Source organism: Hemitrygon akajei, chromosome 1, assembly GCF_048418815.1.
Source record: "Hemitrygon akajei chromosome 1, sHemAka1.3, whole genome shotgun sequence".
Lineage (NCBI taxonomy): Eukaryota > Metazoa > Chordata > Chondrichthyes > Myliobatiformes > Dasyatidae > Hemitrygon > Hemitrygon akajei.
The window spans coordinates 173,509,254-173,534,488 of NC_133124.1; the positions used below are offsets into that span (position 1 = coordinate 173,509,254).

Below are 25,235 nucleotides of genomic sequence, written 5' to 3' on the forward strand. Positions count from 1 at the left end.
GTCTCTCCTTCTAACTCAAACACTCTAATGTTGGTAACATGTTTCCTGCATTCTCTCCAGCTTAATGACATCCTTCCTGTAGCTTTGTGACCAGAACAGCACAAAATGCTCCAAGTGCAATCTACCAACACATCGAACAGTTTTAAGAAAACATTCTAACTTTAGATCTCACTGTCCTGACCAATACGTCCAATGTGTCAAACGCTCCTTTCACCACTTTTTGTCAGTTTCCTGTTCCCTTCTGGTTCACTGGAACCCAGTTCCTCTTACAGGTGTCCTTGTTTTCAAAGCTCCCTTTAAAATGCTCAATACAACATTAAAACTGAATGAATTAGTAGTGTGTGGGATTACTAATGGGAATAGTGTGGTACAGACTGGGAATCTTGTCCCTCACACTGATGTTGGAATCACAGCAGTTTGCTGGAGATTCATTGTAACTACTTTCTTTTTCAGTCTAAGGGAGGAAAACTGACAGAATATGCTGGATCTGAGAACAATCGGAAAGGTGTACTTCCTCCTGCCACTTCTTCAAGGTAAATCAGCAGCAGCTCGGGCAGCAAATCCCTGATTTTCCTCTAGTCTGGCTGGTGTGACACTAACCAGGGTACTCAGGGCTCAGTAGGGGGCTGGGCTGTGTGTCCGGCTGGTTAGCTGAAAGAGCCAGAGTCGTACAACTCATAAAGAGGCCCTGCAGCCCAAATTGTTCCTGCCGACAAAGATTCTCATCTAAATTATTCACAAATGGAAAATTTTCTACAGGTGTAGGAAATTTTGAGCAACACACACAAAATGCTGAAGGAATAGAGCAGGTCAGCAAGCATCTCTGGAGGGGAATAAACATTTTGGGTGGAGACCCTTCATCTCGACATTTGGCCACCTCTGCCCCATATCCTTCTAAACATCTCCACTCCAAGTTCCTGTCCATATGTTGTTAATCTACCTGCCTCAACAACTTCCTCTGGCAACTTGTTCCTCATAGAGTGGCGTTTCCTATCGTGGCAGAGTCTCAGACTAGATGCCACTATCTCTGAACAGAATCTTCCCTTTAGAACAGAGAAGAGGAGGATATTCTTCAGCCAGAGTGTGGTGAATCTGTAGAATGACTTGCCACAGACAACTGTGGAGGCCAATTCATTCGGTTTATTTAAAAGCAGAGGCTGATAGTTTCTTGATTAGAAAGGACCTCAAAGGTGACAAGAAGGCAGGAGAATTGGGTTGAGAATTCCATTGTGTGAGTATGGTGGAACAACTCGATGGGCTGAATGGCCTAATTCTACTTCTGTGTGTTATAGTTTTATGGTCTTCTATATTGTTCACTTTCTGGGAGAAGAAATTGCTCCTCGATTCCCTATTAAATCTCTCCCCCATCACTTTAAACCTGTGCCTCTGTGGTCTTGATTTCCCAACTCTGGGAAAAAGACTTTGAACTTTTACCCTGTCTCTGTCCGTTATGATTTTATACACCTCAATATGATCACCCTGTATGATACACTACGATGAAGAGTGTCCCAACCAGTTCAACCTCTCTCCGTTACTCAGTCTCTCATCAGGGTTGTGGAAGCAGCTTTAACAAGATTAACCGGTGGGAATTAGATCATTCGGGGATGGAACGTGTGGGGCAGTGGGGCGAGAGCCCGGCTGATTGGTGAACAGCTTCACAGAGACATCACTGGCTCGATAAGAATAGTCAGTGACAACTCAACAGTGTAGGTTCAGTCTTGCTGACGGTGGAAATGTGTGAAACCACGGGTGTGACGGTGGAGTTGATGTTGGTGCTTGTGAAGTTGGTTATTATTTCCAACACCCACCTCCAATATCCCTGGTACGACCCTCCTCCCCAGCTGCGCTCTCCTGGTGCGGTGAAATACAACCCCAGTGTGGTACAGGACACCTCTGCAGGGGTTTGATCACCTTTTCTCATTTCAGCGCCGCTTGCTGATGCAAATGGAATGGGGTGGGGATGCAGATGGGGGCTTTCAGGTGCAATTTGAGGGGCATTATTATAGTACCGCGACAACGTGCCTGTAAAGACTTTGGACATTCTCGAAGGGCCGCTAACTTCACTTCAGAGGCAGAGGACAGCACTGCGGAGCCTTCCCGAGATGCCCCTACTCCTGCTGATCCCCCTCCAGTCAATCTCCCGCACCCACCCCCCACCCACCAGTGGTGGTGAAAGTCAGGGATGGGCGCGGCGTGGATGACGCTGAGGGGTGGGTTCAGGTGACTGAAGGGAATGTGAAGAAAAAGAACAACCATCTCGAGGCCTCTCCCCCAGAGGAGAGGGGCAGGAGGTTCCTCCTGAACCCGGCCCGAAGGGCCCTGTGGTGTCTGAGATTCAGCAAAGGCCTGGGGAGGCCGGGGTACAGAAAGTGGTGCCTGAGTCTGAGGGAGCCTCCGATACGGAGGGAGTCCAGACCCGGTGCATGAGGGGAACCGGAGTATTCCCGGATCACCATTCTGCTCAGTTATTCAGAAGGAGGGAGTCTCAACAGGCGAGGAGGGAGGGACTCTGATAATGTTGTTACCAGGGAGGGTGACAAATGTGTAGAGATGAACATTTCCCGGATGGCTCGTGCCCTCTGATCAAACTCCAGGAGGATCAGTGAGGTGTCTGCTCTGAGATCAGATTATACGGTACTGGGTGGTGGCAGTGAGTGGGAGACCTGCCCTGTCCCGCCTCAGGACCTGTCTCTGGGAGGGATTCTGGATCCTGGGGTGGTGGCCTTTCCTCTGTCACTGATCATGAAGATAGGGTGGTACCCGCGGTGCGAAGCTCACAGTCCCTTTTCGTGATGCACCCAGGCTGTTCTTGTAAGAGCGACATTTCACTTCCTTGCCTTCAATTGTGGATGAGACATGCCTTGGCGGTCTGTTTTTACCCCCCAGCGGGGTTGTTCCTCAGGTTTTGTTTGCACTTCAGCCCTGTGCTCCTGATATACAGGCACCCAGTACGGAAGGGGCAGGTCCTTCCGAGGATCCACTGGTGGGCTTGGCCAAGTTGGCCATTCCTATGTCCGGGCGGAAGACAGTCAAGGTGTCTGCTCGGCCCAGGCCGACTCTCTGCCCCTCCCTGTTACGGGGATATGTTCATGCCCGGCTGTCCTTGGAGAGAGAGCATGTGTTACTCTGGGTACACTCGGGGATTTCCGGGAACGGTTTCCCTCCCACCCCAAGGATTTGGCTGATTAACATATTTTAATTGGAACTTGTTCACCGTCTTGTACGTTTGTATTTGGTGTATTTTTGTGTGAATAAACTTGTAACAGAAAAAGGGTGGTGCAGAAGGAACACTGCACTGTAGATAGTGGAGTGTCACACATTCAGAGTCACGTGTGTTAAAGTGGAGTTTATCATCAGACGCTCAAGTCCATGTCAGCACGTGTAATGAAAAACTTCCTTGCAGCAGCATCACAGGTACGTTAACACGAGATGTACAACATTCAGAGGAACAACAAATTATAACACAAGTTTACAAGAAAAAACACAACTGAAACAAAAGAAGCCCATTGTAATGCGAAGTGGTCACGGTGTTGCGATACTGAGGATGTGGTTGTGTTTGATCAAGATCAGGATGTTTGAAGGGAAGGAGCTGTTCCTGAACCTGGTGATGTGGGCCTTCAGGCTTCTGCCCCTCCTGCCCAATGGGAGCTGTGAAAACAGGACACGGTCCGGATGGTGGGGATGTTTGACGATGGGCGTTGCCTTCTTGAAGTGGCGCCTGTTGTAGATAGTCCCAGTCGTCGGGAGGGATGTATTGTGATGCATTGTGCTAAGTCCACTACTCTTGCCAGTTTATGTTCCAGCAGATTCAAATCGCCGCAGTGTGACGTACTGTGACGTTACACGTTGACTGGGCTGCAGTACGAGCAGGACAGTGTGTGGGATTCCTGCATTGTTGACTGGGACAGGTTGTGAGAAAGCTGCACTGTTAGTGTGGGAACTGTCAGAACGGGCCCCTACTGCAGTCTGTCTGTCACCAGCATCTGTGGGACTCAGTCACAGGCACGTCAGCATCCTTGTACCTGTGGGAGTCCCACAGGGATCCCTTACATAATAATGATCCACATTCATTCCTAGATCCATAAGATCTGACGGATCCAGTGTAGTAGATGGATGGAAGGAGTAGAGACAGTGACACGTGGTAGAGCAAACAGGAAGTGATTCCCAATAGAGGAGAGCAGACCAGTTTTGGCCACTCCATTTCTTCCTGCACTGTTAGATGACACCTCTATCTTGATTCTTCCTGACAGTGAGAGACCAACTTTTTGTTCCTGAGCCAATGAGGCAAAACAAAATGAACCTGCACCACTCATCCTTCCACCCCCCCCCCCCCCCGACTAACAGGACCATCCAACCATGAGGAGGCCTGGTGGGTTTCCTTGTGTCTCCCACGCATAGTACGCACCATGTCCACAGTGCAGGAGTAATACAGGGGGTGGATATCAAGTCCGATGTGTTCACAAGTCATCCATTACCAAACTTTGTTCATTCTCTCCTCAGGCACAGTGTCGAATGAGTGGAGAGCTGACAGACCATTACATGTGACAGCACAGAGAGGTTTGTGTGCCCGGATTCCATGCCACTACCGTTATCCGTCACGTGTGGATAAGAAGTCAAGGACTGGTATCTGGTATAACAGTGAAAATCAGGAAAATCGTCATATAGTCTTTCACTCCAGCGATCACAGTCAGGAGATACAGAAGTTTCAGCATCGGACCCGTCTGTCTGGAGACTTGAATGATGATGACTGTTCCCTGGTTATCGACAACATCACACAGGAAGATGAAGGGCCATACTTTTTTAGGATTGAGTTTACCGGAAGTAATCGTTACAACTATCACCCTGTCACGCGGCTCCGTGTTTCTGGTAGGTGTTCTGTGTAGTGACTCAACAGCAGACATTCAGCAGTCAGTGGGGAATAATATAAACTTGTACTGGGTCCATATTCACTTCATCACAGCTCCCAGTTTTCAGGAAACTTCCCATTCATTCCCGAAGCAGCCCCTGTACCTTTAGCGTACCGACTGTTACTATGTTATGAAAGCCAATTTATGTTCCCAAACATATTGAAGTACCACTGTCATGGACACAAGAGGTTGTCAGAGTTACATGAAGTTTCTTTCCAAACTAGGTACCTCTCATGTGGCAGAGTTTGGCTTCCCAGCGACCCTCCACTCCTTCTCCATCCCGACCATCCGCACTTCCTTCCATTCCTTCGTCCTTTGTGTTTTTATCCACCATCCAGGCCACGCCCTGATCTCACTACTAACATCGGGCAGGAGGTACAGAAGCCTTGTGACCCACACCACCCAGTTCAGGAACAGTGAATACCCTTCAAACACCAGTCTCCTGGAACGGTGTGGATAACCTCAAACACCCCTACTCTGAGCTGATTCTGTGCCGTGCAGACTCACTTTCAAGGACACTTTTCAACTCATATTGACAGTACTATCATTTCTGAATTTGCAATTTGTCTTTTTGTTGTCAGTCTTTGTCTGCTTGTGTAGATTTTTATAAATTTGGTTTGATTTCTTTTTTTCCTGTAAATGCCTGCAAGAAAGTGAATCTCAAGGTAGTACAGTACATGGTAACAACCTGTATATGTACTTTGCTAATAAATTTAATTTGAACTTTTTGAACATCTTCACCATGACCAAGTCCACTTGGCCCATGTCTCACTGTTTGGGGAAGGACGTACCCCACTGGATGTATCAGTGACTGAGTGATATTGTGGCTCTCAGTGGAGGACTCTGTTTCCCATTTCCCCTCTCAACAGCTTTCAGAACAGTAATGAACCCCACACTGTTCAACTTTCCCTCACACTCTACCCTCATTGTTCAGGGATCATCCCATAAACACCTTTCCTGTTGTGGGGCTGGGATTTCTATCTGAACTGATGCATCTGGTGATATTGAACTAAAAGGATTCATTTCTCTCTGTTAGATTTCACAGATAAACCCACGATATTCGCTGCTGAACTTGTTGAAGGAAAGTCTGTGGACATAACCTGCATCTTCAACACCACGTGTAATGGAACTTCACCCACCTTAACCTGGGTCACCCCCACGGATGGACCACCATCAGTCTCAAGCAGTGTAACTCGGTGGCACAACACTCTGACATATACTTCTGTCCTGACCATGACCCCAGCACTCAAACACCACGGGCAAAATCTCACCTGCAGAGTCAGATACCCATCTGTTTCATCGGAGCAGACCCTCACACTAACTGTGCAGTGTAAGTATGGAGAACAGTTATCATACAGGTACAGCAATACTCCACAGAGTACACAGAAATAGTCTGCAAATTTCAGCAGGAGGATAACTAAATCATTTATTTAGTAACAAGTATTGCCCTGAATATCCATGAGAAAATGATAAAACATAGGAGCAGAATTAGGCCAATTGGTCCATCAAATCTGCTTAAACATTCAGTTATGGCTGATCCATTTTTCCCCTCCTCAGCCCCACACCCCGGCCTCTTCCCCATAACCTTTGATGCCATGGCCACTCAAGAAGCTATCAATGTCTGCCTTAAATACACCCAATGACCTGGCTTCCACAGTTGTCCATAACAAATTCCAGAAATTCACCAACATCTGGCTGAAGAAATTTCTCCACATTTTTGTATGAAATGGACGTTCCTCTGAGGCCCTGTTCGCCTGTCCTAGACTCCCCCACCATGGGAAACATCCTTTCCACATCTACTCTGTCCAGGCCTTTCAACATTCAAAAGATTTCAATGAGATCCCCTGACATCCTTCTAAACTCCAGCAAGCACAGGCCCAGAGCCATCAAACATTCCTCTTATGATAAACCTTTCATTCCCAGAATCATCCTGTGAACCTCATCTGAACCCTCATCTGAACCCTTTCCAAAGCAAGCACATCTTTTCTTAGATAAGGAGCCCAAAACTGTTCACAATACTCAAGGTGAGGCCTCACCAGTGCCTTATAAAGCCTCAAGATTACATCCCTGCTCTTATATTCTGGCCTCTTTGAAATTAATACAAACATGGCATTTGCCTTCCTCACCACCAACTCAACCTGCAAGTTAACTTTCAGGGTGTTCTGCACAAGGACTCCCAAGTTCCTCTGCATCTCATTTTCTCCCCATTTAGAAAATAATCCGCACATTTATTTCTACTACTAAAGTGCATGACCATGCATTTTCCAACATTGCATTTCATTTGCCATTTTCTTGCCCGTTCTCCTAGTCTGTCCAAGTCCTTCTGCATCCTACACACACAAAATGCTGGTGAAACACAGCAGGCCAGGCAGCATCTATAGGGAGAAGCGCTGTCGACGTTTCGGGCCGAGACCCTTCGTCAGGACTAACCGAAAGGGGAGATACTAAGAGATTTGATAGTGGGGGGAGGGGGAAATGCAAAATGATAGGAGAAGACCAGAGGGAGTGGGATGAAGCTAAGAGCTGGAAAGGTGATTGGTGAAAGTGATACAGAGCTGGAGAAGGGAAAGGATCATGGGACGGGAGGCCTCGGGAGAAAGAAAGGGGGGGGGGGGGGGAGCACCAGAGGGAGATGGAGAACAAGCAGGGTGATGGGCAGAGGGAGAGAGAAAAAAAACAACTAAATATGTCAGGGATGGGGTAAGAAGGGGAGGAGGGGCATTAACGGAAGTTAGAGAAGTCAATGTTCATGCCATTAGCATGGTGGCTACCCAGCCGGTATATAAGGTGTTGTTCCTCCAACCTGAGTGTGGATTCATCTTGACAGTAGAGGAGGCTATGGACATTCTGATATGTCTATCCATGGCCTCCTCTACTCTCAAGATGTTTAACAGGAAATGCCCGCCCCTTCGCAGTGGTAGAAGCCTCGGTGTGTTTCTAGTTTCTATTTCCCTTCCTACCTCAACCCACTCCTTCACCCGTGCCGCGCCCATCACCGACCTCCGTCGCCACAGGCACGGGGAAAGGGGGAGGTGTGTGCCGACGGGAGGAACAGAAAGAGGGAGCAGCGGGGGGAGGCCCAGCGACGTCGGCTTCAAAGCGTCATTCCTACTGACTCAAGTTGGTTCCGTACGTTGTACAGCATCTTTCAGAGCCATTAATTTGAAAGGGTGACTCACTTCGCGGGATGTAATTTCAGAGCCCGCAGTCTCCGCATACGACTGCGATGCCGACATGTTGGAGATGCACTCTGTCATGGCAGTCACTACTCAGTCCGAAATTCGACAACTACAGAACGCTAAACACAGCGAGACCCCAGCAAATAATCTCTCAAAAGGAAACAGTTCAGAGAGGGGAGGGAGATGGGAGTTATCCGTGGATAGGCTGGATGTCCGTCTGGTTGAAAAACCTCAGCGCCATCCGTGCTGCTGCAAAAACGAAGGTGTCTCCCAGGTCAGTCCGCTCTTCCTCCGGCCGCGCCGAAGTCTTCCCAATCGCCCTGGGCTCGGCAATCTAAACGGGAGGGGTTTCCGCTGTTTCAAAACGGATTTAATCCGTTCCCGCTCCGGACAAAGTTAAACACTCGAACTTTGGCAATCCGTCAGCTGCAGCCACTGCTCAGCGCTCGAGAAACACGGACCGAAAACTTCAAAAACCGGGTCCTTGCAGGAAAGAAACCGCTCTAGTCCACTGTCAATATGACACCCTCACTCCCAAAACTTTCTGGAGGTCTCTAAACCCGTTCTTTTAGAATTTGGCCGCTATTTTCAACTTTAGGAGAGAGATCTCACACTGTATCACCCCTCCCACAGTTTGACTCTTCCTCAGAATTACCCCTCCCTCACTGTAACTCACTATCGCCCCCCCCCCCCCACAGTGCGGCGCTCCCTCAGTGTGACAACAATATTCATTGATGATGCTCAGCATTGTCTCTGCGATATCACACTGTCCCTCGTTTCTGCCCTTCAGACTGGACAACTCCTTCTCCGTAAGAGTGTGGGGCTGTCCTTGGTAGTGAGCTTGCGGCGACTGTGGCGGCTGCAATTACCGGCCGCACCACCAAGCGGGCATATCAAGTGTCCTGTAGCCGCCCATCCTCCTGATAATCTGGCAAACGGCTGAGCTTCTGCTTCTTCTTATTTTGTTGTATGACGGTTGCCAAACCAGCTTTAAGGTGCATTACCGCCACCTGCTAGACTGGAGTGTGGATCGTTTGATAAACAGGAGGAATGAAAAGAAATGCATTCCCTAAATTCTATACAATAAAACAGAGTCTTTCAGATACTCCATGATATAGGTCCGTATTTCTCTTGAACTCCCAAAATGTCTTCGATACCCACAGCAGTTTTATTTTTGTTCATCTTAAGCGCCCCTATCATCTTCACCCTTTCTCTTTCATACTTCTTACATTTAATCAATACATGTTCAACTGTTTCTGGTTGATTGCAGTTTTCACACAACCCAGTTGGACATTTCCCTATTTTATATAATGTGTCAGTAAGACTTGTGTGTCCAATTCTTGAACGACTGATGATCACTTCTGTCTTTCTATGCCCACCTGATATTCTTTGGTATCTGACTTGTCCTTGTATTTTGTACAGTTGTCTCCCTGTTTCACTCTCATCCCAATGTTTCTGCCATGTCTCCTCAATACGTGTTTTTATAATGCTTTTGACTTCCGCTTTGCTTAGAGGGATCTGGACCTGTATTATAGATGATTTGAGAGATTGTTTAGCTATAATGTCAACTTTTTCATTACCCTCCACACACAATGAGCAGGAACCCAAAGGAAGCTTACTTCTACCCCATTTTGGTCAGTGTATATAACTTGCATAGAACCTCCAATAAAATATCCTGTCTACTTTCTGATTTTCTTGATTTGATAGAGGTTAATGCAGACAAACTGTCTGAACAGATTACAGCCTTTCTGACATTATTTTCTTCTAACCAAGATAATTCACTCAATATTGCCATTAATTCTGTTGTATACACTGATAAATGGTTTGATGTTCTTTTCCTGATACTAGTTTTGCACAGAGGAATGTAGACTGCAATACCTGTGTGGCCAGAGCTAGGGTCTTTGGAGCCATCCGTAAATATTACTAATTTGTTTCTAAAATGCAGGTCTATATATTCTTGTACTATCAATTTGATTCCACAGTTAGACTACTTTTTTAAAAAGTTGTTGCAGGTTTGTATCCACTGTATGTATTGTAAAGAGCCATGGAGGAATATCGGATAATGGAACTGAAGGGCTATATTCCATTTTGTGCAGACCATATTTTTGTGCTGCTGCATCCCCAATCCATCCAAGGCTATTATAATTTGGATTATTATGTTCCCAGCAGTCTTTTAATATAGCTTTAGCTGGATGTGAGTAGTTATGCCCCATGATGTTAACCCAGTAATGTAGCATTAGCTTTATTCTTCTAAGTCTTAAAGGCATTTCCCCTGTTTTGACTTGAAGGGCTGATACAGCTGATGCACCACTACATATCCTGAGGGCCTGAGCTCGCTCAACATCCAGCATTTTTAAATTACTTTCAGCAGCTGACATGTATACTGCACATCCATAATCCAATGTAGCCCTTATTAGAGCTTGATAAATATTTAATAACGATATCCTGCTTGTACTCCAATCCTGTCCAGCAAGACACCTCAATAAGTTGTTTATTTTGTTACATTTGTTCGTAATTTTCTCAATTTGCTTTTTCCATGTAAGGTTCTCATCAAATAACAAACCGAGGAATGGAATTATCTTTATCTGCTCTAATTTTTGTTCATTTGATTTCACGCAAACTGGTTCCTGATTTCTTGAGAAACATATCACTTGCGACTTACTTAGAGACAATTTGAAACCCCATTTATTTGCCCACTCCTCCACTTTATTAATTGCGTCTTACATTTTCCTTTGTATATGAATTAAATTTCTTCCCCTCACCCATAAAGCCCCAGTATCTGCACATAGGGATTTCCCCACACTATGTTCAACTTGCGCAAATATGTCATTTATCATTATGGTAAATAGTAATGGAGTGCAGACACTACCTTGTGGTGTTCCATTTTCAACTGAATATGTCCTGGAGTACTCTTCTTCCACCTTGACTTGAATTGTTTGATCAAAAAGAAAGTCTAGAACCCAGTTATATAATTTTCCTTCCACCCCTAATTCTTTCAATGTAATTAACACTCCCTCTTTCCAGAGCATATCATATGCCTTTTCTCTGTCGACGAATACTGCCAGGACCATTTCTTTCATTGTTTGAGCCTTTCTAATTTCAGATTCCAAGCTAAGTATTGAATCTACTGTAGTTCTTCCTTTGTGAAAACTGCTTTGGTAGGGAGAAATAAAAATTCTTTTTTCTAGAAAGTATGTAAGCCTATCAATTATTATTCATTCAGTAAGTTTACCTAGCTGTGAAGTTAATGCAATTGGTCTATAGTTTGTCGGGTCTGATGAATCTTTACCAGGTTTTAATATTGGAACAATAGCAGAATGTTTCCATGCAGATGGTATTTTACCTCTTCCCCGTATATCATTAAACAGTCTCTGCAGAACTAGAAGTGCACTTCCTGATAAGTGCTTCAACATTATATTCCAGACTTGGTCCTTCCCAGGAGAAGTTGGCCGCGTATTCATAATAGCCCTTTCTATTTCTGTTTTGCTAATAGGTGTCTACAGCACTTCTTCTGATGTTGCTCTTTTGTCCGTAATTCCTGAATTTTGCTTAAGCCTCTCCTCCCTTTGCTGTCTAGCCTCAACTGTCAAATTTTCCAAGCTATGTATGCTAACAAAAGTTTTCGCCAATATTTCTGCTTTTTCTACATTGTTAATTGCAATTTTGTCCTTGCTTTCTAGCACAGGAATCTCTTTGCTACTTCTTATACCATTCATTTTCCTTATCATGCCCCGTATTTCAGACGGTTGAGTTTCTTTTCCAATTTTGTTACAATATTGTCTCCAGTGTGCTCGCTTTGCTTGTCTGATTATTTTCCAAACTTCTGCTTGTGCTCTCTTTTATATTGTATTAATGTTTCTACCAAATGTTGTCTTTTTAACACTTTAAATGCTTTTTTTCTTACTTTTATACTTCTACTACATTCACAATTCCACCATGGAACACTTTAACTCTTTCCTCTACCTTTAAGTTTTGGAATTGTTTCTTCTGCTGAATTTTTAACTGCTGCTGTGACTAATTTATCATTCATTTCTTCTATATCCAATATATTTTCATCTAAAATCTTTATTCATCTTACTTCACTTCTTCTTTGAAATATCTCCCAATCTGCCTTATTTAGTTTCCACCTTGACACTCTAGGTCCTTTATTTTGTTCTATTTTAATCTGAATCTTTGTGAGTATGGGATAGTGATCACTTCCTAATGTAGTTTGTTTTAATACATTCGAAGTACTGATCCCTGTTAATTCTCTACTTACAAATGTTAAGTCTATTGTGGATTCTGTGTTTTGGGAAATGTTAAATCTCATACTTTGTCCATTATTTATAGATGCCAATTTTTCTTCATCTATAAATTCTTGTATCACTAATCCGTTTTCATCAATATTTTTACATCCCCATAGTTTACTGTGTCCATTGAAATCCCCACACCATATTATTTTCCCTTTCATCCCACTACCCACTGTGTTTACTGCATCTTTGCTTAATCTTCTACATGGATTATAATAATTTATTATTACCAAACTTTCTCTGCCTATCCAAATTTTGATTGTTATTGATACATATTTCTGCCCTATGTTGATTATATTATACCTCATCCCACTGGTTATAAATATTGCTACTCCTCCAACATTGTCATTACTTCTATCCTTCCTAATAGCTGTAAAACAAAATCTAATTGTGGTTTCAACCATGTTTCTTGTATACATAAAATCTGAGGTTTTTTCCTTAAGCTCTGATACATATTTCTTAAATTCTTGACTATTTGTGATAAGACTCCTTGCATTCCGTTGTAAAATATATATACTGCCATTAAGATCCCGCCTCCCCTGCCTTTGAACTGTTTGATCCTCCATTCAACGTTTCTTTAGCTACTTCCCACCCAAGCCCTGTAATACCAAGATATTTTTCTGCAGACTTGACTATAATTTTAGCTTTCTCGGTTCTCTTGTCCGTTAACACTAAACAGTTAATTACATCTACCATGAACAGTACGAAATCCTTTCTACTCATTATTAGTGTATCCTTATTTATCACATTACAGCCCTCACAGTTCACTGGTTTATTATTCCCTATATTTGTTCACTTGATAGCCTTCTCTTTTTCAGCAATTCCTTTCACTGCCTCTGTATAGCTAATCTCTTGTTACTTTAACATATTGTATCTCAGCTGTCTTCTTGCTATTAATGCCCCCTCGATAAGCTGCACCGTGTTCCCCGCCATAATTGCAGCATTTCAGCCTAGCTTCCGCCTCGCATTTCCCATATTCATGTTCTCCAGCGCATCTCCCACATTTTTGTTTCCCTCTGCAGACCGCCGCGATATGCCCGAATTTCTGACATTTAAAGCATTTTAAAGGCGGTGGTATATGTATTCTGACCTCATAACACATATACCCGAAATAAAATTTTGTCGGCAATTTTTCTTCATCGAAATTAATCATATCTGATAAACTATCACAATTGTTTCTTTTTCTTGTAACTTTCAAACGTTTGGCCTCAATTTTTGCTCCTTTTATGTTCTGTTTAATCTCAACCATAGTAACCTCTGTTGGTATTCCTGAAATAACTCCTCTAGTCCACTTTCTATTGTTGGGTACTGAACATTGTACTTTTCTTCTGTCTATTCTATTTAATCTTATCACTTTGCCTTGCTGAGCACTATCCCGACAAATCACTAATTTCGATCCATTTCGTAATACCTTTGCTCTTTTGACCTCGCCAGTAAGTTTGTTGATCATCTTCATCAAATGAATCAGGTTCCATTCACCAAAAGGCTCAGTTTTATAACTGCTTTAATCTCATCTTCTTTCCATTGTTTTGCTATCCTACAGCATTAGGAGGTAGTGACCAGAATATGATAACTTTTAATCTACAATTTGAGAGGGAGAAGGGAAAATCGGAAGTGTCAGTATTCCAGTTGAACAAAGGGGACTATGGAGCCATGAGGGAGGAACTGGCCAAAGTTGACTGGAAGGATACCCTAGCAGGGATGACAGTGCAACAACAATGGCAGGTATTTCTGGGAATAATACAGAAGGTACAGGATCAGTTCTTCCCAAAGATGAAGAAAGATTCTAAGGGGAGTAGGGAGCGACCGTGGCTAACAAGGGAAGTCAAGGACAGTTTAAAAATAAAAGAGAAATATAACATAGCAAAAATGAACGGGAAGCCAGAGGATTGGGAATCCTTTAAAGAGCAACAGAAGATAACTAAAAAGGCAATATGGGGAGAAAAGATGAACTACGAAGGTAAGCTAGCCAAGAATATAAAGGAGGATAGTAAAAGCTTCTTTATGTATGTGAAGAGGAAAAAATTAGTTAAGACCAAAGTTGGGCCCTTGAAGGCAGAAATGGGTGAATTTATTATGGGAACATGGAAATGGCAGACGAGTTGAACAGGTACTTTGGATCTGTCTTCACTAGGGAAGACACAAACAATCTCCCAGTTGTAATACTGGCCAGAGGACCTAGGGTAATGGAGGAACTGAAGGAAGTTCACATTAGGCAGAAAATGGTGTTGGGTAGACTGATGCGACTGAAGGCTGATAAATCCCCAGCGCCTGATGGTCTGCATCCCATGGTACTTAAGGAGGTGGCTCTGGAAATCGTGGATGCACTGGTAATCATTTTCCAATGCTGTATAGATCCAGGATCAGTTCCTGAAGATTGGAGGGTAGCTAATGTTATCCCAATTTTTAAGAAAGGAGGGAGAAAGAAAACAGGGAATTATAGACCAGTTAGCCTGACATCAGTAGTGGGAAAGATGCTGGAGTCAATTATAAAAGATGAAATAGCGGCACATTTGGATAGCAGTAACAGGACCAGTCCAAGTCAGCATGGATTTACAAAGGGGAAATCATGCTTGACTAATCTTCTGGAATTTTTTGAGGATGTAACTATGAAAATTGACAAGGGAGAGCCTGTGGATGTAGTGTACCTGGCCCTTCAGAAAGCCTTTGATAAGGTCCCATGTAGGAGATTAGTGGGCAAAATTAGAGCACGTGGTATTGGGGGTAGGGTACTAACACAGATAGAAAATTGGTTGGCAGAGAGGAAACAAAGAGTATGGATTAACGGGTCCTTTTCAGAATGGCAGGCAGTGACTAGTAGGGTACCACAAGGCTCGGTGCTGGGACCACAGCTATTTACAATATACATTAATGATTTAGATGAAGGGATTAAAAGTAACATTAGCAAATTTGCAGATCACACAAAGCTGGGTAGTAGAGTGAAATATGAGGAGGATGTTAGGAGAATGCAGGGTGACTCGGACAGGTTGGGTGAATGGGCAGATGCAGTATAATGTGGATAAATGTGAGCTTATCCACTTTGGTGGCAAAACAGGAAGGCAGATTACTATCTGAATGGTGTCAAGTTAGGAAAAGGGGAAGTACAATGTGTTCTTGTACATCAATCACTGAAAATCAGCATGCAGGTATGGCAGGCATTGAAGAAAGCTAATGGCATGTTGGCCTTCATAACAAGGGGAGTTGAGTATAGCAGCAAAGAGGTCCTTCTGCAGTTGTACGGGGCCCTGGTGAGACCACACCTGCAGTATTGTGTTCAGTTTTGGTCTCCAAATTAAAGGAGGAATATTCTTGCTATTGAGGGAGCGCAGCATAGGTTTACGAGGTTGATTCCTGGGATGGCGGGACTGTCATATGTTGAAAGATGGCAGCGACTGGGCTTGTATACACTGGAATTTAGAAGGATGAGAGGGGATCTGATTGAAACATATAAGATTATTAAGGGATTGGACACGCTAGAGGCAGGAAACATGTTCCTGATGTTGGGGAAGTCCAGAACCAGAGACCACAGTTTAAGAATAAGGGGTAGGCCATTTAGAACAGAGTTCAGGAAAAACTTTTTCACCCAGAGAGTTGTGGATCTATGGAATCCCCTGCCTCAGAAGGCAGTGGAGGCCAATTCTCTGGATGTTTTCAAGAAAGAGTTAGATAGAGCTCTTAAAGATAGTGGAGTCAAGGGATACGGGGAGAAGGCAGGAACAGGATACTGATTGTGGATGATCAGACATGATCACATTAAATGGCGGTGCTGGCTCGAAGGGCTGAATGGCCTACTCCTGCACCTATTGTCTATTGTCTGCTTCAGTCATCCCCTGACTCCTCAGAGTTTGACATCTCATACCTCTGTTTTCTTTTCTTGCTTTTTCCACTCCATTCCTCTTTCCCGCCAACCTCCATCTCTAACTCACTTCCCAAATCATCAGTTCCCCCGCCATCCTCCGTCCATTCACAATCTAGTTGTTTAGTCAACTGCCGTCCTTCCTCCACTCCCAACCACCCGATTCACCGAGTTGTCAGCAGTTCAACCTTCCAGATCAAACGACTGAGCTGTTGCATTACACCGGCGGAAGTAGAGGGGACTGGATAATTGAATTGTGCCATTCTGCTACAGCCAGAGGGTTCTCTGGAGCTGCTTCATTTATGTTTTCTCACCCCTGCTATTTACTATGGACTGGCCAGCATTGAACATAAACCCACAGTCAGGAGATGATGGTGTCACTTGGTCTGAGGAGTATTTATTATGTTGTAACCAAGTTCTGTTCTGTTTAGCTGATTCAAGATTGGCACCTAGAACAGTTCTGTTGAGTTTGTAAATATTTTGGGTAAATAAAACCCCTTTTTTTTTCACCTTTACCTACTCTGCCAGTTTTATGCTTACCCTGGTCCTTCACAGATGTGGCAGTGGTGGGGTCAGCAGTAGGAGGTGCAGGAAAGGTGTTTTGAATTTTTTTTTCAATCAAGCCAATCGAGAGCAGCAGCTGGAGTTGGGGGAGCAGTCTGAAGCTGAAGCGGAGGTGGGGCCTTCCGGGGCATTCTGGGGCCTCAGAAATAGAGAAACCCTGGGAGCCCACTATTATCGACCTGGCCAATATTCTTCACACGTATATGGGACAGCAACAGGTACGAGATGCCCAGTTGGTGAGGCCAAGAGCAGCGATTTAAAGCACTGCAGCCCCAGTTCAATCTGCTCCAGTCAGAGGTGCAGGCCCACACCCCTCCAACATGTGATCAACCTCCTGGTAAGACAGATACTGTGGGGGCAGATGTTGTGGGTTCAGACACAGGCCCCCCTCCTGCCCAGGTAAACTTTGGGGTCTCCCATGAGGATGGCTCTACAGCAGTACACTTGAGATCTACTCAGGAGCCAAAGCTTCAGCAGCTGACTGCTACTGATGATATTGAACATTTTCTTGTCACTTTTGAGAGAATAGCAACAGCATGCAGATGGCCAATTGGAGATTGGGCCTTTAGGCTCATTCCATTATTGATAGGCAAAGCTAGGAATGCCTATGTTCATATGGACATTGATGATGCTGCAGACTATGAGGAAGTTAGAAGGGCTATTACAAAAAAATGATATAGATCCAGAAACCTACAGACAGAGATATCGCAGCCTTGATATTGAACCAGATGAAGGCCCAAAAGAACTATATGTCAGGTGAAAGGTGTTTTATGGAAAGTGGGTTCACCTGAAGGGGAAGACAGTGAATGAAATTGGAGAAGTTACTGCCCTGGAACAATATCTGAGAATGCTTTCCCCTGAGCTACAGGTCTGGATTAAGGAGCACAACCCTGCAACGGCCGTAGAAGCAGCTGGCCTAGCTGATGTGTTTGTTGCTGCCCGACGGAAGAAGCAGCCGTGGAGCTTCTCTGCCTGGAAGTTAACTAAGGATCACAAATGGCCAGGTGTCTCCCGGTCAGTACAAAGGGTGATTCAGTGGGGGGTAAGGCTCCTGTAAAGGTGAAATCTACAGAGGTTAACTCATTTTCTAGATCTTCCAAGAGACTTATTGGTTACATGTGTGGTGTAGAGGGGCACACTAAATTTGTCTGCCCCAATAATTCTCTGAAACCAATCCGGATGTGCTATGTGCCCAGAGGTGATCTGAAGTCAAAGAGGGAGCCACGACAATCGCAGAGAGAGATCATGGTGGAGGTGAATGGCTGTGAGTTAAAGGCACTTATTGACAGTGGCAGTGACCAGACCCTTGTTCATAGACAGTTCATTCCTCCTCATAGTGCGTGTATGACTGAGACTGTGCCCATCTGTTGTGTACATGGAGATGACAAGCTTTATCCCACAGCAGATGTTCATATCAAAGTGCAAGGCCAGAATTATCTCCTGAACGTAGGGGTTGCTGATCATCTCCCCTTTCCGGTGGTGCTGGGTCAGGATTTGCCTGTTCTTCTTGATCTTTTACGTCCAGGTCAGGTCTGTAAAGTTGCACTTACCCGGGCAAAAGCCAAGGACATCAAACAATCTACCCAACCTCTCAGTGAACTTCCTTTTTATAATGTTGAAATTGAAACTAAACCTGGAAGGGATGGTAAACGTCTTCACCACACATGTAACCAATAAGTCTCTTGGAAGATCTAGAAAATGAGTTAACCTCTGTAGATTTCTCCTTTACAGGAGCCTTACCCCCGGCTGAATCCACCCTTTGTACTGACCGGGAGACACCTGGCCATTTGTGATCCTTAGTTAACTTCCAGGCAGAGAAGCTCCACGGCTGCTTCTTCCGTCTGGCAGCAACAAACACATCAGCTCGGCCAGCTGCTTCTACGCCGTTGCAGGGTTGTGCTCCTTAATCCAGACCTGTAGCTCAGGGGAAAGCATTCTCAGATATTGTTCCAGGACAGTAACTTCTCCAATTTCATTCACCGTCTTCCCCTTCAGGTCAACCCGCTTCCTATAAAGCTTCCTTAACCTGACACATAGTTCTTTTGGGCCTTCATCTGGTTCAACTTCAAGGCTGAAAATCTCTGTCTGTAGGTTTCTGGATCTATATCATTTTTTTGTAATAGCCCTTCTAACTTCCTCATAGTCTGCAGCATCATCAATGTCCATATGAACATAGGCATTCCTAGCTTTGCCTGTCAATAATGGAATGAGCCTAAAGGCCCAATCTCCAATTGGCCATCTGCATGCTGTTGCTTTTCTCTCAAAAGTGACAAGAAAATGTTCAATATCATCAGTAGCAGTCAGCTGCTGAAGCTTTGGCTCCTGAGTAGATCTCAAGTGTATTGCTGTAGAGCCATCCTCATGGGAGACCCCAAAGTTTACCTGGGCAGGAGGGGGGCCTGTGTCTGAACCCACAACATCTGCCCCCACAGTATCTGTCTTACCAGGAGGTTGATCAAATATTGGAGGGGTGTGGGCCTGCACCTCTGACTGGAGCAGATTGAACTGGGGCTGCAGTGCTGTAAATCGCTGCTCTTGCCCTCACCAACTGGGCATCTCGTACCTGCTGCTGTCCCATATACGTGTGAAGAATATTGGCCAGGTCGATAATAGTGGGCTCCCGGGGCTCCTCTATTTCTGAGGACCTGGCCCCACCTTCCACTTCAGCTTCAGACTGCTCCCCAACTCCAGCTGCTGCTCTCGATCGGCCGGTGTTTTCCCTCCTCCTACTGCTTTCTTCATGTTGGAAAAAAAATTCAAAACACCTTTCCTGCACCTCCTACTGCTGACCCCACCACTGCCACATCTGTGAAGGACCAGGGTAAGCATAAAACTGGCAGAGTAGGTAAAGGTGAAAAAAAAGGGGTTTTATTTACCCAAAATATTTACAAACTCAACAGAACAGTCCCAGAGTCCAAACATGAATCAGCTGAACAGAACAGAACTTGGTTACAACATAATAAATACTCCTCAAACCAAGTGACACCATCATCTCCTGACTGCGGGTTTATATTCGACGCTGGCCAGTCCATAGTAAATTGCTGAGGAGGGAAAACATTCCTCTCCTTAAAAAGATACGGCATAAATGAAGCAGCTCCAGAGAACCCTCTGGCTGTAGCAGAATGGCACCATCCAGTTATCCAGCCCCCTCTACTCAGGCTGGTGAAATGTAACAGCTCAGGCATTTGCCAGATTATCAGGAGGATGGGAGGCTACAGGACACTTAATATGTTATACTTAACACTCGGCCCATCGACACTGCTACACAAATTCCATCATGGCTGATTTGTTATCCCCCTCAAACCCAGTCTCTGGTCTTCTCCATAATATTTGACACCCTAAGCAAGAAGCTATGAAATATACCCAATGACACCCTCCACAACCGTCTGTGGTAATGAATTACACAGATTCACCATCCTCTGGCTAAAGAAATGCCTCCTCGTCTTCATTCTACATGGACATCCGTCTGTTCAGAGGCTGTTCCCTCTGGCCCTCGACATACACACTATAGGAAACATTATCTCCACATCATCCAGTAAAGGCTTTCAATGTTCGATGTGTTTCAATGAGATTCCACCTCATGCTTGTAAATTCCAGTGAGTTGGCCCAGAGCATCAAACACTCCGCATGGAACTGTCTCCAACTCACTCTGTGATCTCTTGCTCCGCAGACATGTCCCAACAGGCCCAGCTCGCTTTCAAAACTGATTTATGATCTTCTATTGCCTCAAAACTGTTCCACTGTTAACCATTGGTTTGTCCTTAGATGCCCCACAGAATTTCTCAGTCACTTCTACCAACAGCGTGAACAATTCCTGGGTGAATATGAAGGAAGGGATTCCTACATCGATCCTCTGATCCGTCCAGAGTTTCCCAGCATCGAACCTGAGGTGGAGACATCTCGGGGTCACACTGAGCACAACAAGTTCCAGCAACAAGCTGTGGCTGGTGTTTGGAGAGGGAAATAGCCCTCACTGTGGAATGTGAGTGGATGGTCTTAGTCCAACAGTTCCCTCTAAATCTATCTATTTGTTTATTGAGATACAGTACTGAAAAGCCCCCTCCAGGCCTTCGAGCCACACTGCCCCGCAATTCCCCAGTTTAATCCTTGCCTAATCACAGGGAAATTTACAATGAGCATTAACCTACTGAGCGGGACGTCGCTGTAGGGGCATCAGCAACTAGTCCCGAGTGTGAATCCGGCCAGCTCCTTGCACGCTTTCCATCCGTCCGTGTTGGTTTGAGCAAACATATGCTATGGAAATGGAAAATTGTGCTGCCTGATGCGCCTCAAGGCAAGAACTGACCTTGATATCCCACAAATCCAACCTCCCTCACCCACCTATATCTCCGGTGCCCACATCGCCATGCTAAGTTTATGGTGAGTTGTTGTTCTGAAGCTTTGGAGAAGTTGTGAGAATGGAGAAAGTTCCTTCTTCTTGTGGGCATCCTGGCTTGTGGGTCTGTTTAATTTACCATTTCCTAAACTGGTGTTGTTGTGGACAGTGAATAATGTTGCCAAAAGATTAGGCGGGATAGAGATCAGTTGCAGATGGGGCAGAGAAGTGGCAGATGGAGATTAATTGAAGTAAGTGTGAGGTGTTGCAGTTTGGAAAATCAGGTGTAAAGTGACAGGAACAGTCAATGGCAGAACGCTGAACAATGCTGATGATCAGAGGAATCTGGGGATCTGAGTTCATAGCTCCCAACAGTTTGATAGGCTGGGAAAGAAGGTGTAAGGCATGTTTGCCTTTATAAGTTCTGGAGTTGAGAAGTTATGTTAAAGGTGAATAAAGTTTCAGTTAGACCCCATGTGAACTATTGCATTCAGTTCTGTTCACCGCATTATGGGAAGGGTGGAGAGGCTTTGGAGAGGGTGAAGAAGAGGATGCTGTCTGGATGACAGAGCAGGTGTGATATGGAAAGGTTGGACATACAGATTGTTTTCTCCAGACACAGAGAGATTTCAGAGCAAATATAGACAGTCGGTATCTTTTACCCGGGGTTGTAATGTTCAATATTGGAGTCCATGCATGAAGGCGAGAAGGCGTAAATGCAAAAAGGATTCGCGGGACGAGTTTGCTTTTTATACAGCGAGCTGAGGAAGCCTGTAATGATCTATCAAGTGTGGAGGTGAAGGTAGAGGTGTTTCAAAGGCACTAAGGTTGGCATATGAATGTGTAAGGAATGGAGGGATATGGACATGTTGTAGGCAGAATAGGTTATCTTAGTTTTAGATTTGGTTTCTAGAATAATTCTCTCACCATAACATCATGAGCCACAGGGGCTGTTCCTGAGCTGTACTTTTCCACATTCTGTGTACATTGGAACACATTGCAAAGGTGGAATGGAATTGACTGTAGAAATCTTTCAGGTGGTTGACACGTGGAATCTTGTTCTACACCATGTGTTCTCATGTTTACCTCTTTATTTGTCTTTATTAGATGCCCCACAGAATCTCTCAATCACTTCTCCCAACAATGTGAACAATTCCTGGGTGAATATGAAAGATGCATTGCTACATCTCTAAGTACAAGTGCAAAGTCAATGGACTATTTATCCTTCGATACACAATACACACTCAGTGGCCACACTATTAAGTACCTGTACACCTCCTCGTTTATGCAAATATTTAATCAACAAATCATGTGGCAGCAACTCAATGCATAAAAGCATGCAGACATGGTTAAGAGATTCTGTTGTTGATCAGACCAAACACTGGAATGGGGAGGGAATATGATCTATGTGACTTTAACCATGGAGTGATCATTGGTGCCAGACAGGGTGGTTTGAGTATAAAGTTCAAAGTAAATTTTATTATCAGAGTACATACACGTCACCACATACAACCCTAAGATTCTTTCTCTGCAGGCAGACTTAGGAAATCTGTAGAACAGTAACTGTAAATTGTAAAGATCAGGAACTGTTAACTGTAAATAAACTGTGGAAATGCAGATATTAATCAATCTTCATAAATAACGAGCATGAAATAGCGATATACAGAGTACTTAAATGGGTGTAACTATCCACTTCTGTTCAAGAGCCTGACGATTACAGAAACTGCTGATCGTGTGGAGTTTTCACGCACAATAGACTTTAGAGTTTACAGAGAATGGTATGAAAAACAAACACAATAAAACCCAGTGAGTGGCAGTTCTGTGGGCAAAGCACTTTGTTAATGGGAAAGGCCAGAGGAGAAAAGCCAGACTGGTTCAATCTGACAGGAAGGCGACAGTAATTCAAACAATCACACGTTACAGCAGTGATATGCAGAAGAGCATCTCTGAATGTGGAGGAGGGGGATCCAATGCATCAAAATGGAGACAGCCTCAGTTTACAGAGAATGGAAAGGGGTGTCTAACAGAGGACAGCTGATGCTTCAGAATAACACTGGACCATTACAATATATCAGTGCTACCAACATCTCCTGCCTGTTTCTTCCCAGATAAGCCTGAGATTTCTCGGGACTCAGGATGCACTCGGACTCCCGAGGTCATCACATGTGTGTGTGCGGCCAGATCAAACCCACCCGGAGAGCTCACCTGGCACCTCCCCCTCGCCAACCTCAGCGGGAACCAGACACACGGTCGTTTCCAGACGTGGCAGGTGGCAGACGGGCAACTGGTGACTGGCTCGCTGATCTTGGGTGTGGGCGAGGAAGAGGAGGATGTGACTGCTTTCTGTACAGTCCAAAACCAACATGGAGAGGTCATGTTCGCAGTTTTCCTGTGGATGACAGGTGAGGATATCTCTGAGAAATATTCTCCATTCTGTGAAGTGCAGCCCTTCCTCAACAATTCCCTCCATCCCCCACTTAGCTCCATGTGAGCAAAGTCCACCTTCACTTCCGGCGGGAGGGGAAAGATCGCACAGATAGAGGGGAATTTACGCCAGCATCCCAAGCCCACTAATGGTCATCATCACATTGCTAGTCATGGGATCTTGCTGTGTACAGACTGCTGCCCTGCTTCCCTTGGGATCAGATCCCAAGCTGAGGAACACATTGGGATGGTGAAATGGGAATCACACTGTTCACTCTCCTTTAAGACCCCACTGCCTTTATCCAAGAATTTAGGTTTTTCTCTCAATGTGCTGAGGACAAAGCCCAAGTAAAATTGGGAAGGAACACATGGATCTCTGTCTCCTACAAAATGTTGGCAATGAAAAGCCGAATGTCCTGGATATTACATTAGAATCAGAATCAGAATCAGGTCCAGTATCACCAGCACATGCTGTCAAATGTGTTGTTCTGCAGCAAGACTACATGGCAATGTACAGTACAATATCTATAAATTACAAAGAGAACTACATATAGTGCCTATAAAAAGTATTCCTCCCCCCCCTGAAAGTTTTCATGTTTTATTATTTTACAATATTGAATCGCAGTGGATGTAATTTGGCTTTTTTGACACTAATCAACAGAAAAAGACTTATGTGTCAAAGTGAAAATGGATCTCTGCAAAGTAATATATATTAGTTACAAATATAAAACACAAAATAAGTGATTGCATAAGTATTCACCCCCTTCATCTCAGTATTTAGTAGATGCACCTTTGGCAGCAATTACAGGCTTGAGTCTGTGTGTATCGGTCTCTTTCAGCTCTGCACATCTGAACACTGCAATTTTTCCCTGTTCTTCTTTACAAAACTGCTCTTGCTCTGTCAGACTTGATGGGGATCGCAATTGTACTGCCTTTTTCCAGTCCAACCATAAATTCTCAATTAGGTTGAGGTCCATACTGTGACTTTGCCACAACAGGACATGAACATTGTTGTTTTTAAGCCATTCCTGTGTAGCTTTGGCTTTATGCTTGGGAAACAATTTTTTCTTGCTGGAAAACAATTTGATTTCCCAGTCCCAGTTCTCTTGCAGACTGCATCAGGTTTTCCAACAGGATTCCCCTGTACTTTGCTGCAATGACTTTACCCTCTGTCTTCCAAGCCTACCAGGGCCTGCTGCAGTGAAGCATCCCCACTGCCATGTTTCACTGTGGGGATAGTGTGTATTCATGATGTGCAGTGTCTGGCTTATGCCAAACATAGCGTTGACTCTGATGGCCAAAATGTTCAATTTTGGTTTTATCAGACCGTAGAACCTTCTTCTACCTGACTTCAGAGTCTCCCACATGCCTTCCAGCAAACCCTAGCTGTGGTTTCATGTGAATTTATTTTCAACAGTGGCCTCTGTTTGCCACTCTCCCATAAAACTGCAACTGGTGAAGTGCCCGGGCAACAGTTGTTGTATGCACAATCTCTCCTATCTCAGCCACTGAAGCTTGTAACTCCTCCAGAGCTGTCATAGGTCTCTTGGTGGCCTCCCTCACTACTCTTCCTCTTGCACGGTTACTCACTTTTTGAAGACATCCTGCTCCAGGCAGATGTACAGCTGTGCCATATTCTTTTCATTTCTCGATGATTGACTTAACTCTTCTCCAAAGGAT

At 44.6% G+C, this 25,235-nt stretch overlaps 1 pseudogene; it reads left to right on the top strand.

The window, feature by feature from the left end:
* The first annotated feature begins 478 nt into the window (after nucleotides 1–478).
* The window catches only part of LOC140726186 (sialic acid-binding Ig-like lectin 12), a 32,899-nt pseudogene continuing 8,142 nt past the window's right edge, over nucleotides 479–25,235 (top strand).